At 42.7% G+C, this 16,105-nt stretch overlaps 1 protein-coding gene across 3 annotated transcripts in view; it reads right to left on the reverse strand.

Moving 5' to 3' along the window:
• LOC122920677 (FGF1 intracellular binding protein) overlaps positions 1-16,105 on the reverse strand; it is a 138,906-nt gene that overhangs the window by 71,871 nt on the left and 50,930 nt on the right. The gene's annotated exons all lie outside the window — the stretch shown is intronic.

Consider the following 16,105-nt stretch of genomic DNA (forward strand, 5'->3'; position numbering starts at 1 on the left):
GTAACCTTAATATTATTATGAGTTTGATTAAGTATTATGAATTGTACATTGATGTATTATTTTTTATTTATATATTAACACTAATCATGATTTAAATATATTTATTCTTAAAATGATCATGGTTTTCATCAAGTACCCATATATTACATATTAATCCGTTGGAGTTATTTGGGTGATTGGGTATTATTTGGTTTAGTAAGCCCTCTAGTGATTATTTTAAGTATTACATTTGTGTAGCCTACACACAAACACCTTAGGGTACTTTCACACTAATGGCAGGACGGATCTGACAGGCTGTTAGCCCCGTTGGATCCGTCCTGCCGCTATTTTTCCGTGCTGCCGGACCACCGCTCTGTCCCTATTGACTATAATGGGGATGGGGGTGGAGGTCCGGCGCAGCACGGCACTGCACGGCGAGAGGCCGTCGGACTAAAAAGTCGGACATGTCGTAGTTTTAGCCCTCCAGGCCTTTTGCCGTGCACTGCCGTGTTGTGCCGGAACTTCGCCCCTGTCCCCATTATAGTCAATGGGGACGGAGTGGCGGTCCGGCGAAATAGCAGCAGGTCAGATCCGACAGGGTGAACAGCCTGTCGGATCCATCCTGCCGCTAGTGTGAAAGGACCCTTAAACTGTGCATGCCTGCTATGATGTTGGGACGTTGTGTTGGGCATACTATGTGACCCTGCTCTAGACCTGACATATGCGCTGCACTTAGTGTTATGGAAGGTCCGGAGGAAGTAATGCACGTGTATTCTCACTGTACACACTTTAGTTGATGCTACTTTGTAAGTATTCCAGCACCATTTTATAACTTGGGGGATGAGAATTTTTTATATATTTACGACAATGAAAAATATTAACAACATGTGAAGACCAGTTTTTATTGTTTGTTGTCTATTTAAATGTGAACATGTCCAGCAACCAACCACCCCCAGACAAAACCGTTGGTGAAATGTGCATCGGGTGTGGTGGGTGAGCTCTGCTTTTGTACCTATGATGTAGGAGTTTAGAGTTGTGACTTATGAATGGCATGTAGCCTAATGAATGGCATGTTTACTGTATTAATGGATTGGTATGATGATACATGATTATTTTTAATGCAAGCTCACCCTATTATTTTACCTGTAACCATTTTTGGAGTTATTTTTTATATGGTATTCTAATAAAGATGTTTTTGTGTTTTTTTTAACTTATTTTATTGAACAAGTACGGTAAATAAAACATGTTATACAATTGGTGTACATATAATGCATTGCATAGTAATAAATTGCACTTCTTAGCATGACATTTGTTTACCAATATCAGTGGTCCATATAGTTGTAATTACAAAAATTATAATAAAAAAAGGGAAAAAGAAGAGAGAACAAAGCTTCATGGGTATACATATTCATATACATTAGTGAGCAGGGTGACAGCTAGATATTGCATTAGGCATTGCGTAAATGGAGAGAAACACCACAATCCCCAGACCTTGCCGAACTTGGACCCACATCCCCTATGTTTGTAAACGATGTGTTCATATGAAATTATGGCATTTATCAATGCCTTCCATTGGTTGATTGACGGGCACCTATCTCCCATCCATCTTAAAGCGATTGCTTTTCGTGCCATAGTGACTCCCATAAAAATATTCTAATGTGGTGGGAGTATATGGTGTCATCTAGTATACCAAAGAGACATTTCTTAGGATGGGCAGTGAGCGGAAGATTAGTCAAATCAGCAAGGAATCTACCCAGAACACTCTAATATTAGGAAAAGCCCACAAATGCCAGAAGTCCACAGTATCTCTGGCACAAGGATATCACCTGGTGTGAGACAGTCCCATCCTATGGAGTCTAACCGGCGATAGGTAACTCTGGTGAATAATACATAGTTGAACAAACCCGTTATTAATCGCCGGAGACATATACAGAAGTGACTCCAACAGTTCAGAGATGTCCTCATCCAACAGATCAGGGATTGCGGCCCTCCACCTATCCAATATAGTCAACTGTGTCAGCTGCATCCGAGTGTTAAGTAGGTAAGTGTATATGGTTGAGATAACACCTCGGGGGCCCCGAGATCAGAGAACTCCAATGAGAGGGTAATTAGATATAGATACTGTTGATCCAGGGAATTGAGCATTGAGCGCATGTCTAATCTGCAAGTAACAGTAGAAGGCTGTACAAGCCAGTTGGTACTGCATCTGAAAATGGCTAAATGGGTCAACCACATTGTCTTGGTATACATCCTTAAGGCAACATATATTGTGTGACTTCCAGTATTGGGAGTCGGAGAAGGTAGACAAAGTCGGGAACATAGGGTTATCCCAAAGGGGTAGCTCACCTATCACATAATTGAAAGTGTGTATTTTCTTTGTGGCTGACCATACCTGTATTGCAGTTCTATAAATGGAAAGTAGTTTTCGAGGAAACAATTTCGGCTTTTCCAGCACTGAGCACAGGGACCTTAAATTCAAAAAGAACGCCAGATGAGCCTCTGAGTTTGGCATCTGTTCATATGGCGTGAGACAATTTTTCAAGTAACGTAGCTGACCCGCCAAGCAGTAAAAGTAGAAGTCAGGTAGAGACATACCACCACTAGATCTAGGACGACAGAGGGTGGAGACAGAGAGTTTAGGCCCGGTAGATCCCCATATGAAAGGTGATAGGAGAGAATTGAGCTGACAGAAAAAAACTCAGGTATAATGTATGGAGAGTGCTCCAATATATATATATATATATATATATATATATATATATATATATATATATATATATAGGCATTTGGGGAGTACAATCATTTTAATCAGATTTATATGGCCTGCGACTGATAGGGGAAGCAAGCCACAAATTCTGAATTTGTCTTTGCAATAATTTAGAAGGGGGCGCACATTCATAGAACGGAAAGTATCAGAGTCTTTGGAAATAACAATACCTAGGTATTTAAAGTGGGAGACTATTGGTAGCCCATGAATAGTTCCAGGCCAATCTGTACCATATAATGGAAAAAGGGAGTACTTCGACCAATTAATGCACAGCCCCAAGCATCGACCAAAATCACTTATAAGTGCCATAACCTTCACACAAGACATAAACAGTACCATACCGTCGACATATAGTCCGACCCTCTCCTCTCTGTCTCCTATAGCTATGCCCCGATATATGTGGTCTTGCCGCAGGCTGATTGCAAGGGGTTCAATGGCCAGGGCGAACAACAGGGGAGATAATGGGCATCCCTGCCGAGTTCCCCTGCCCAGATTAAAATAGGGGGAGGTTATGCCATTAACCGACACGTTGGATCTGGGCTTCCCATAAAGAATGGACACCCACTTGATAAAGGCTGGCCCGAAACTGAAACGTCTGAGTGTACCCAATAGATAAGGCCACTCAACTGAGTCAAAAGCCTAAGCCACATCGAGCGACGCCATAGCCCACCACTGTTGCTGTCTAATTCCTATCTGTGTGATCACCTGTATCCGCCTAATATTTTCAGTTGTGGATTTGCCCGGCATGAATCCGGATTGATCTGAATGGATAATACTGAGGATGCATTTGTTTACTCGCATTACCAATATCTTAGCAAGAATCTTATTATCAAGATTTAGCAGGGAAATTGGACAGTATGACCCACAGTCCAATGGGTTCTTGTTGGTTTAAGAATGACCACAATTGTGGTGTCACTATCAGTGTGGGGGGGGGGGGGGGGAAACTCCACACTAAACACAGGAGGGAAGGGGAACAGTAACTGGGCCTGGAAACTAGGGAAGGAACAGGTCACCTCCTAAACAACCCTAATCCAGGCCCTAACTACCTATCAATATGAATAGACCTTGAAGGCAGGAATATTCATATACTGTATACCTAGGCCCTTATATCCCTATAAGGCACTGGAATGAGGTTAGGACCAGAGACAACCCATTTCTCCCCAGATGGACGAATGGAAGTCAGTGTCTCAGGCCAAGATACAAACAACAGGCAATATAACAAACACAAAACAATAAAAGACAAGACTTATCTGAAAGCAGAAAACTAGCAACTCCAAAAGCACCACAGAGTACAACCGACCAGCTAGTTAGAAGGCAGGAAAAAAAAAAAATCTATAAACCGCAACTCCAAGAGTGAAAAGCGGCTACTTATGGGAAAAGTAAATTACCAATAAGCAACACCTGAAGCAAGGGGTGTGACATTCACCAAAACACAGACACAATAAGATCCACAGTGAATTTGTCAATTTAACCCACGAGTTGCCAGTCTGTCCGATCTCCTGGTACCTGCCACGGGAACGTTTGTAAGATGATGGTAATGTGCCTGTGGAAAAGGCCGCTGTATACATTTTCCCCAGGGCGTCTATAAGAGAGTCTGAGTATTTGGCAAAGAACAAGATTTTTGTCTCTATAGGGCCCTCAAGAGATTGTAACAAAAATCAAACCATGGTCACCTGACCAAAAACTCCTTTTAGGGGTCCTATCTACAAACCGGATTCCAAAAAAGTTGGGACACTAAACAAATTGTGAATAAAAACTGAATGCAATGATGTGGAGATGACAAATGTCAATATTTTATTTGTAATAGAACGTAGATGACAGATCAAACGTTTAATCTGAATAAATGTATCATTTTAAAGGAAAATACGTTGATTCAAATTTTTACACGGTGTCAACAAATCCCAAAAAAGTTGGGACAAGTAGCAATAAGGCTGGAAAAAGTAAATTTGAGCATAAAGAAGAGCTGGAAGACCAATTAACACTAATTAGGTCAATTGGCAACATGATTGGGTATAAAAAGAGCTTCTCAGAGTGGCAGTGTCTCTCAGAAGCCAAGATGGGTAGAGGATCACCAATTCCCACAATGTTGCGCAGAAAGATAGCGGAGCAATATCAGAAAGGTGTTACCCAGCGAAAAATTGCAAAGACTTTGCATCTATCATCATCAACTGTGCATAACATCATCCAAAGATTCAGAGAATCTGGAACAATCTCTGTGCGTAAGGGTCAAGGCCGTAAAACCATACTGGATGCCCGTGATCTACGGGCCCTTAAACGACACTGCACCACAAACAGGAATGCTACTTTAAAGGAAATCACAGAATGGGCTCAGGAATACTTCCAGAAACCATTGTCAGTAAACACAATCCACCGAGCCATCCGCCGTTGCCAGCTGAAACTCTACAGTGCAAAGAAGAAGCCATTTCTAAGCAAGATCCACAAGCTCAGGCGTTTTCACTGGGCCAGGGATCATTTAAAATGGAGTGTGGCAAAATGGAAGACTGTTCTGTGATCAGACGAGTCACGATTCAAAGTTCTTTTTGAAAATCTGGGATGCCATGTCATCCGGACCAAAGAGGACAAGGACAACCCAAGTTGTTATCAACGCTCAGTTCAGAAGCCTGCATCTCTGATGGTATGGGGTTGCATGAGTGCGTGTGGCATGGGCAGCTTGCATGTCTGGAAAGGCACCATCAATGCAGAAAAATATATTCAGGTTCTAGAACAACATATGCTCCCATCCAGACGTCATCTCTTTCAGGGAAGACCCTGCATTTTTCAACAAGATGATGCCAGACCACATTCTGCATCAATCACAACATCATGGCTGCGTAGGAGAAGGATCCAAGTACTGAAATGGCCAGTCTGCAGTCCAGATCTTTCACCTATAGAGAACATTTGGCGCATCATAAAGAGGAAGGTACAACAAAGAAGGCCCAAGACGATTGAACAGTTAGAGGCCTGTATTAGACAAGAATGGGAGAGCATTCCTATTTCTAAACTTGAGAAACTGGTCTCCTCAGTCCCCAGACGTCTGTTGAGTGTTGTAAGAAGAAGGGGAGATGCCACACAGTGGTGAAAATGGCCTCGTCCCAACTTTTTGGGGATTTGTTGACACCTTGAAATTCAGATTCAACATATTTTTCCCTTAAAATGGTACATTTTCTCTGTTTAAACTTTTGTTCCGTGATTTATGTTCTATTCTGAATAAAATATTAGAAGTTGGCACCTCCACATCATTGAATTCAGTTTTTATTCACGATTTGTATAGTGTCCCAACTTTTTTGGAATCCGGTTTGTATATGTTAAAACTTGAACCTTTATTATTTACCTTTAAAACAAAAATACTCAGAGAAACCAATACTACAAAGGTAATGTAAAAATATTGGATTGCAGTTATGGGCTAAGTCAGTTAATGTATGTCTTTTTTTGGGCCGCAGTCGCTCTCTCTTCATTCTTTTTAAGAAGTGGTTAACCTCATGGATACTCTGTGGCCATGTATCACCATAGGTTAGCAGGTGTGTTTTCAATGGTGAATCATTTGGCGTCCCTATAGGCCCTAAGTATAGGAGTTTCTATTGCAAATAGATGAGATGTATTCCTATATGTGTCTGCTTACCCATCTCAAAGTAAGTCTGCTTAGTAAAAAATAAGAAGTTTACGCTGTGCCTTCAGGAAGGTAAGGTACCGACGACGCTTAGAGAGCCACTCCTGCTGCCTGGAATCTGTGGGGTTGGCAACATAAGCCGCTTCTAAGCGGGTACACTTACCAGCCACCACAGCTTCCTGACGAGCAGTGGCTCATTTAACATATGATATAGATGATTTCAGGCAACCCCTGAGGTAGGCTTTCAAAGATTCCCATAACAATAATGGATTCTCAAGAGACTCCTGGTAGGTTAGAAATATAGAGAGCTATTCAGGTATCCGGTCATTAGATGTCAGAAATGTCAACCAGAACAGGTATATTCTCATGGAGTCACTTGGGCGGTCCAAGGTAGAGATAGTTAGTTGCATGGGTGAATGATCAGATACTCCTCTCACCCCATAGTCAAAAGCTGAGACTTTAGTATACAACATAGGGTTGCCCAGAGCATAGTCAATACGTGGCTAGAGGAGTGAGAAGAATAGATTGCAGCATTGGGATTTCTATGTCTCCATATATCCACTCATCCTACCTCCTTTATTAGGTTGGCAAGAGGGGTAGATGCAGGAGAGGTGGGTCCTGAAATTCTTATTGGGGTGAATTTATCTATTAAGGGGTCCAATAGCATATTAATATTATAATCACCTATGCAGAGGATCATATCTTGGGAAAGGGTGGCAGCAAAAGCTGCAGCCTGATGCAATACAGTCATAGCTGCAGGATGGGGGGGGGGGGGGGGGACGACATAGATGGCCATTATAACATACAATACGCAAGTGATGTATGCCGCCACAAAAATATAACCAGACTGTCTACTTCCCACCTTACAGATTTATGGATCATAAGGGAGACACCTCTGGAATAGGATGTATGACAAGGATGTGGTGCCCATTGGACCCATGGCCTCTGCAGTCTGTTAGTGTGATCGGGGATTAGATGGGTTTCTTGGAGACATAGAAAGTGGGAGTTAAATCTCAGAATCCCCAAGAACACCATTGACCTTTTCCTCAGACTCCCCAGGCCTCTAACATTCCAGTATAGCACCCTTAAGTCAGCCATACTGATAGCCTGAGTATAGTATAGAAGGATGGGGCGTAACAGTAGGGGATGGGATAGATGAGATATCCCCGAGAAGGGTATAATGTCTGATAGTGTGACTATACATGTGCCTGAGAGTGCCAAAGTTATAAAGGAAAATAATAGAAAGATCTATCTTCAGCAGGACCTGAGCTGATGTCACCGCGCTCATTATGTCAAAGGTCCTTGTTTGCACAGACGATGCCGGCTGTGCAAACAAGTGGATGGGGTGAGTTAATATATATATTTTTTTTAACCCCTCAAGCAACATTTTAGTACGCATTCTGCATTAAGAATGCTATTATTTTCCTTTATAACCGTGTTATAAGGGAAAATAATACAGTAAATTGACTTTTATCAATTTACTAACATCATCTCCTAGCAACCATGCGTGAAAATCGCACCGCATCCGCACTTGCTTGCGGATGCTATGTGATTTTCACACATCCCCATTTATTTCTATTGGGCCTGCGTTGCGTGAAAAAACGCAACGCACAAGTGATGCATGAAAATCACCGCTCATTGGCACAGCGCCATTGAAGTGAATGGGTCCGGATTCAGTGCGGGTGCAATGCGTTCATGCATTGCAACAGCACGGAATTCTCACCCATGTGAAAGGGGCCTAAGGGTAAGAGCATTGCAAAATTAAAAATAAGAAGGCCAATATCAGACGTTATCAAGTATCGATGAAGCAGTGTGAAGAAGTCCAAAGACACCAAGGCGGCGGTCCCTGGGGTAATAACTCAGTTCAGAGGTCTGGCAGGTCTTCCCTTGCCGTCAATCCAGGCGCTGACTTCGGCAGAGGTAGTGAAGAATCTTGTTGTCTCGCCATCAACTACACGCAGTCTGGTGGGGTACGCCATGGAATATGGCATATTCAGCTAACGGAGTCTTCTTTTAACTAACTTCTTTGCTCTCCTCTTCTGACGTTCAGCTGAAAAGTCAGAAAACAGCTTGATGGTGGTGTTCTCGAACCGGATCTCTTGCTTCCGTCGAGCCAGCTGCAGAATATGGTCTCAGTCAGTAGAATTAAGGAGACAGACATGCATGGGGCGAGGAGAAGTGCCTGGTAGAGGAAGTTTAGCAGGAACACGGTGCACCCTCTCAATGGCAAGTGCAGAAGAGAATTTCGCTTCTGGAAAGGTGGTCGTCAGCCATTTAGTCATACATTTGCACGGGTTGGAGCCTTCGGCTCATTCAAGTAGACCAATGATTCTCAAGTTATTCCGCCTTAGGCGGTTTTCGTAGTCATCACATATTTGTTGCCAGAAATCGACCTTTTTTTAATGTATTTTTTATTGAATGCATCAATATAGAATACGAAGTACAAGTACAGTCAGTATGTGATAAAAGGCATATTCAGATGCTCTTAATTTTTTTTTTTCTTAAAAAAAAAAAATATATATATACAGGTCCTTCTCAGAAAATTAGCATATTGTGATAAAGTTCATTATTTTCTGTAATGTACTGATAAACATTAGACTTTTCATATATTTTAGATTCATTACACACCAACTGAAGTAGTTCCAGCCTTTTATTGTTTTAATATTGATGATTTTGGCATACAGCTCATGAAAACCCCAAATTCCTATCTAAAAAAAATTGCATATTTCATCCGACCAATAAAAGAAAAGTGTTTTTAATACAAAAAAAGTCAACCTTCAAATAATTATGTTCAGTTATGCACTCAATACTTGGTCGGGAATCCTTTTGCAGAAATGACTGCTTCAATGCGGCGTGGCATGGAGGCAATCAGCCTGTGGCACTGCTGAGGTGTTATGGAGGCCCAGGATGCTTCGATAGCGGCCTAAAGCTCATCCAGAGTGTTGGGTCTTGCGTCTCTCAACTTTCTCTTCCCAATATCCCACAGATTCTCTATGGGGTTCAGGTCAGGAGAGTTGGCAGGCCAATTGAGCACAGTAATACCATGGTCAGTAAACCATTTACCAGTGGTTTTGGCACTGTGAGCAGGTGCCAGGTCGTGCTGAAAAATGAAATCTTCATCTCCATAAAGCTTTTCAGCAGATGGAAGCATGAAGTGCTCCAAAATCTCCTGATAGCTAGCTGCATTGACCCTGCCCTTGATAAAACACAGTGGACCAACACCAGCAGCTGACATTGCACCCCAGACCATCACTGACTGTGGGTACTTGACACTGGACTTCAGGCATTTTGGCATTTCCCTCTCCCCAGTCTTCCTCCAGACTCTGGCACCTTGATTTCCGAATGACATGCAACAGTCCAGTGCTGCTTCTCTGTAGCCCAGGTCAGGCGCTTCTGCCTCTGTTTCTGGTTCAAAAGTGGCTTGACCTGGGGAATGCGGCACCTGTAGCCCATTTCCTGCACACGCCTGTACACGGTGGCTCTGGATGTTTCTACTCCAGACTCAGTCTACTGCTTCCGCAGGTCCCCCAAGGTCTGGAATCGGTCCTTCTCCACAATCTTCCTCAGGGTCCGGTCACCTCTTCTCGTTGTGCAGCGTTTTCTGCCACACTTTTTCCTTCCCACAGACTTCCCACTGAGGTGCCTTGATACAGCACTCTGGGAACAGCCTATTTGTTCAGAAATTTCTTTCTGTGTCTTACCCTCTTGCTTGAGGGTGTTAATGATGGCCTTCTGGACAGAAGTCAGGTAGGCAGTCTTACCCATGATTGCGGTTTTGAGTAATGAACCAGGCTGGGAGTTTTTAAAAGCCTCAGGAATCTTTTGCAGGTGTTTAGAGTTAATTAGTTGATTCAGATGATTAGGTTAACAGCTCGTTTAGAGAACCTTTTCATGATATGCTAATTTTTTTAGATAGGAATTTTGGGTTTTCATGAGCTGTATGCCAAAATCATCAATATTAAAACAATAAAAGGCTTGAACTACTTCAGTTGGTGTGTAATGAATCTAAAATATATGAAAGTCTAATGTTTATCAGTACATTACCGAAAAGAATGAACTTTATCACAATATGCTAATTTTTTTAGAAGGACCTGTATATATATATAAAGACAATATCAACTGGATGTCAAAACCATCCCGCCCCTCCCACCCTCCCCATAACTTAAAGCTTTAGTGTCGTGATCACCACCGTCCCTTGGATCCAACATTGTGACAACCTTAACTGTTGCGAGTCGTATTCCCGACAGATCTCAGAATTCTCAAGACACTACGTGTGATATTCTGATCCTACCCTTAGCTTCCCCAATTTTCCCCTCAGGTCTTCTCTCGCATACCATTTGGTGCATTGAAAGGTTTTCATGAGATTATTAATATCATGTTGTGTAAGGTGTATACATTACATGTAGTAATTGAGATTTGATCTCATTCACAGTTGGCACACTTCGTACTAGCCATTGTTGTAAAAGGCCTCTCAAAGCCACCAAGAGAGCCACATCTACCACCAGTGGAGTCGGAGAAGCACTGTCAAATATGTGGAATAGGAAAGTCTCTGGTGTTAAGTTTAATATCCCAGGTATCTGATATCCACCCCGAAATCCTACCCCAGAATTCCTGTGTATGTTTGCATTGCCAAATACAATGTGCCAAGTCCGCTCCCTCCAACCCACACTTCGGGCAAGCTGTTAAGTAGCTGGCGTCACCCCTCCCTCTAACAACTGAGAAAGCATAGATGGCTGAATGTATTAGTCGGAAGTGTGATTCTCTCCATTTTTCGCATGGTATTGCTTTACACACTCTATTCCAACCTGCTAATACTGCATCCACCAAGAGCTGGGTGCCCAGTTTCCTCTCCCATGTTTTAAAGAGGTGTGTCTCTATTTTCTTATCTCCGGTTTCCCTAATGGTATTATATAACTGCGCTAGGGAGTGTTTCGGTTCCCTATGGTTCAGGGAGAAAATCATTGAGGAGCTCTGGCATTCACCCGAGACATCCAGTAACCTCTGCCTGCAAAAGTAGAGAACCTGCTGATACGGTAGAGAGTGAGCTTTACTGATGTCAAATTTGGCACACAATTCCGAGAAGGTAAGGTACCTGTTCTCTGGAATATTTAGGAGATCTGCAAATGTTATCACTCCCTTGGATCTCCAGATTGCAAACAGCTTGTTCTGAGCTCCCTGAGGAAATTCCAGGTGACGCCAGAGCTCCATGTCTCTTGATGCCAAGTGGGATCTCCTGGCTAGCTTGCGCACCTCTTTCCATGCTACTTGCGTGTCCCTAATAACGAGTGAGTGTTTCAACTGTTAAGGTAGGGCACTCCTCCTAGAATGAAGTATATTGATTAATGGCCATTTAACAGATAATTGTTGTTCCAAGTGATGATAGTTTGAATAGTAGCTCGTGTGCTGTACCCAATCAATACAGTGCCTGAAAAGGCAGGCCAGGTTATATCATCTCAAATTAGGGACATTTAGACCTCCCCGAGAACTTGTTAACATTAGCTTAGATAGGGCAATGCGCGGTTCCTTCCCTGCCCACAGAAAAGAGACAAAAGCTGATTGAATGTGAGAAACGCCTGCTTTAGGAGAAGTGGGAGCTTTTTTAACGGATATAGTAGCCTTGAGAACAATTCATTTTGAGTAGGTGACTCCTGCCTGTCAATGATAGCGGAAGGTTATTCCACCTCTTAAGATCTTTAATGATGGACTGGAATAAAGGAATGTAATTTAGAGAGTGTTGGTTGTTTTCCCAATTTTTATGCCCAGGTAAGTAAGACAGGTATCAGAGACTGACAGTTGTGAGCAGGTGGAGGGTAATTTGCCTTTAACTCCTTAAGGACTTGGGGCATAACCCTATTTCCCGAGTCCTTAAGGACTCTGGGCGTAACGGTACGTCCCAAGTTGAAATCGCGATTGCGGCGCGGCGGGGGTTAATTGTGAAAGGATGCTCATCCTGTCACAATGCCGGGGGGGAAGGGGGGCGAGTGGATTGTCTTTTACCTGTGGTTGCGGTGGTGATCGGCGGTGCCATCAGGTCCCCATGAGGCTGTAGGGGGGACCCGATGGCATGGAAGGCAGTGCGATGTCTAAGGAAGGCATCGCGCTGCCTTCCGGTGACGAGCCTGTGAGATCCAGCCCCCTGGATCTCACTGGCAGGAAGCTGTATGAGTAATACACAGTGTATTACTCATACAGCCAATGCATTCCAATACAGAAGTATTGGAATGCATTGTAAAAGGGATTAGACCCCCAAAAGTTGAAATCCCAAAGTGGGACAAAAAATTAAGTAAAAAATAAAGTTTCCCTCCCAAAAAATGTAAAGTTTCAAGTAAAAATAAACAAAAACGTAATTTTCCCCAAATAAAGTTAAAAACAATTGGTAAAAAATAGGGGGGGGGGGGGGGGAGTATACATATTAGGTATCGACGCGTCCGTATCAACCGGCTCTATAAAAATATCACATGCCCTAACCCCTCAGATAAATACCGTAAAAAATAAAAAATAAAAACTGTGCTAAATAAACAATTGTTTGTCACCTTACATCACAAAAAGTGTAAATAGCAAGCGATCAAAAAGTCATATGCACCCCAAAATAGTGCCAATAAAACAGTCATCTCATACCGCAAAAATCATACCCTACCCAAAGTAATCACCCAAAAACTGAAATAATGATGGCTCAGACTATGGAAACACTAAAACATGATTTTTTTGTTTCAAAAAATAAATCATTGTGTAAAACTTACATAAATAAAAAAAAAGTATACATATTAGGTATCGCCACATCCGTGACAACCTGGTATATAAAAATATCACATGATCTAACCTGTCAGATGAATGTTGTAAATAACAAAAAATAAAAACGGTGCCAAAAGGTTAGGGTAAGGTTAGAGTAAGTATTAGGGTTAGGGCACATGGAGAGAAAAGGGGAGGGTTAGGGTCAGTATTAGACTTAGTGGCCAGTATTAACCCTTTCAAGACCAAGCCATTTTTCACCTTCGTGACCAGACTTAATTTAACAAATCTGACATGTGTCACTTTATGTGGTAATAACTTTGTTTTCCTGTGACGTCTTATACTTGATGTTAGGGGTAAATTTGGGTTGATAACTTTTACCTTTATATTATAAAAAATCCCAAATTTACAGAAAATTTAGAAAAAATGTAATTTTCTAAATTTGAATTTATACCCCTTAAAGTCAGATAATGATACCTCATTAGATAGTTTGTACTTAAGACTCCCTATATGTCTAATTTATGTTGGCATCATTTAAAAAATTAAATTTTATTTTTTTAGGACGTTAGAAGCAATTTTTCAAATTTTCTATAACATTTTCAAAACCGACTTTTTCAATGACCAGTTCAGTTCTGGAATCACTTCTGAGGTCCTTAAATAATAGAAACCACCCATAAATGACCCCATTTTAGAAAGTACTCCCCTCAAAGTGCTCAAAACTTGTTTTACAAACTATGTTAACCCTTTAGGTGTTCAGCAACAATTAAAGGAAAATGGAGGTGAAATTTACAGTTTTCGAGCGGATTTTTAATTTTAATCCAATTTTTCCTATAACATAGCAAGGGTTAACAGAAAAATGAACCTCAATATTTATTACTCTGATTCTGCAATTTACAGAAACACCCCATATGTGGTCGTAACCTGATGTATGGGCACATGGCAGGTCGCAGAAGGAAAGGAGCAACATATGGTTTTTGGGAGAGCAGATTTTGCTTAAATGGCTTTTGGGTGTCGTGTCATATTTGAACGCACACTAAGGCACCCCTACAGTACTAGAAACCCCACAAAAGTGACTCCATTTTGGAGACTACACCCCTCAAAGAATTTATTGAGGGGTTTACTGACCACTTTTACCTCAGAGGTGTTTTATAACGAAATCCGAGGTAAATAGATAGATAGATAGATAGATAAATAGATAGATTTCATATTGTCCTAAAAGTATTATCAATAGCTGATTGTATAGCAGTGGCTGTTGATCTATTAAGTAGCTGCAACTTGTACCTCCAGGTGCCATCCAGTCTGAAAACTAGGTGAGACACTCCACCTTCTCAGAGGAAGCTCTATTTAAAGGGGTTGTCCGGGTTCAGAGCTGAACCCGGACATACCCTTATTTTCACCCCGGCACCCCTCCTGAGCCTAGCATCGGAGCATCTCATGCTCCGATGCGCTCCAGTGCCCTGCGCTAGATCGCGCAGGGCATGGGCTCTTTTGTTTTCAATAACACACTGCTGGGCGGTAACTTCCGCCCGGCAGTGTGTTCGGTGACGTCACCGGCTCTGAGGGGCGGGCTTTAGCTCTGCCCTAGCCGTTTTACTGGCTAGGGCAGAGCCAAATCCCGCCCATCAGTGCCGGTGACGTCACCGGGGTTCCTGTCAGCCCCATGGAGAGCCCCGGTACGTCACCGGAACTCTGAAAAATACCTTTGCCCTGTGCAATTTAGCGCAGGGCAAAGGAGAGCATCAGGGCATGAACTGCTCCGATGCTCATGTCAGTGGGGCTGCCTGGGTGAAAATGGAGGGCTGTCCAGGTTCAGCTCTGAACCTGGACAACCCCTTTAACACTGGCCTGCTAATTACAAGGCATTTGAGCATACTAACGAGACCTGGACGGGAGATATTAACCTGTTGGGAACACATGATGTACCGGTACGTCATGATGTCCCGGTACTTAAGGACCCTTGACGTACCGGTACGTCATGTGTATTTCCGATCACTGCCGCGCGGCAGGCGGTTATCATAACTGGGTGCCTGCTGAAATCAATCAGCAGGCACCCTGGGACAATGCGCGGGGGGGGGGGGGTCATGTGACCTGTATCGGCAATTGCGGCAAACCGCAGATCAATTCAGACCTCAATTCAGTCTCTGGTGATCCGATAACACGGAACAGGATGGTGATTGGTGGTGTAGTATAACACCACCAATCACCATCCTGCGATCCGGAGAGGTGATTGTGACATCACCTCTCAGGATCGCTTCTGATTGGCTGCAGGGGCGGGCGGGAGGTTTAACTTGATGCAGCTCTCCTCCTCCTTTCTGTGTCCGGGAGCGAGGGGAGAGGAGCCTGCATCGCATCGGTGCCCAGCACCCCCTTCTGACCCTCCACAGTCCTTACACTGTTTTTGAGGGGGGCAAGCAGTTTATTTTTATTTTTTCTGTGTACGCTGACTGTGGCAGGCACTCTTAGCGTCCAGCCACTGTTAGCGCATCACACACCCCACCGCTGATCAGCTTCGGACGGCTGATCATCGATTTTTATTTTCATATTTTTAGGCCTGGGGCTCGTACTAGTTTTCCGGCCCACCAGTTACTCCGCCAGAGCCCCCTCCGGTGAACCCCAGAGCATTTTGAGCCTGTAATCCTTATTTTGTTGGCCAAGCAGGAATCCAGATTCCCACAGTGGGCTTCACTGAATATGACTATTTTATTCTTTTTTTCAGTGACCACTTTGTGAATCTGATGGTGGAGCAAACGAACGTGTTCGCCCACAAGTTCATTGCTCAACACCAGGGCTCCTTTGGGTGCCCCAGTTACAGTGGAAATAGTACAAAAAAAAAAGTCTCTCATTGTCTCCCAAAGGTCTTTCAGTAACCTCTTGTGGACAAATTATTTGGAAAAAATATATAAAAATAAGTTTAAAAAAAAAGAACTAAACAGAAAATAAAAGGAAAAAAAGAAATAAAATATTATGTGGCAATTTTTTTTAATAAAAAGTGCAAAATAAAACAGTGTTCACAGTTTTTATGA

The sequence above is a fragment of the Bufo gargarizans genome, chromosome 10 (assembly GCF_014858855.1).
Source record: "Bufo gargarizans isolate SCDJY-AF-19 chromosome 10, ASM1485885v1, whole genome shotgun sequence".
NCBI lineage: Eukaryota > Metazoa > Chordata > Amphibia > Anura > Bufonidae > Bufo > Bufo gargarizans.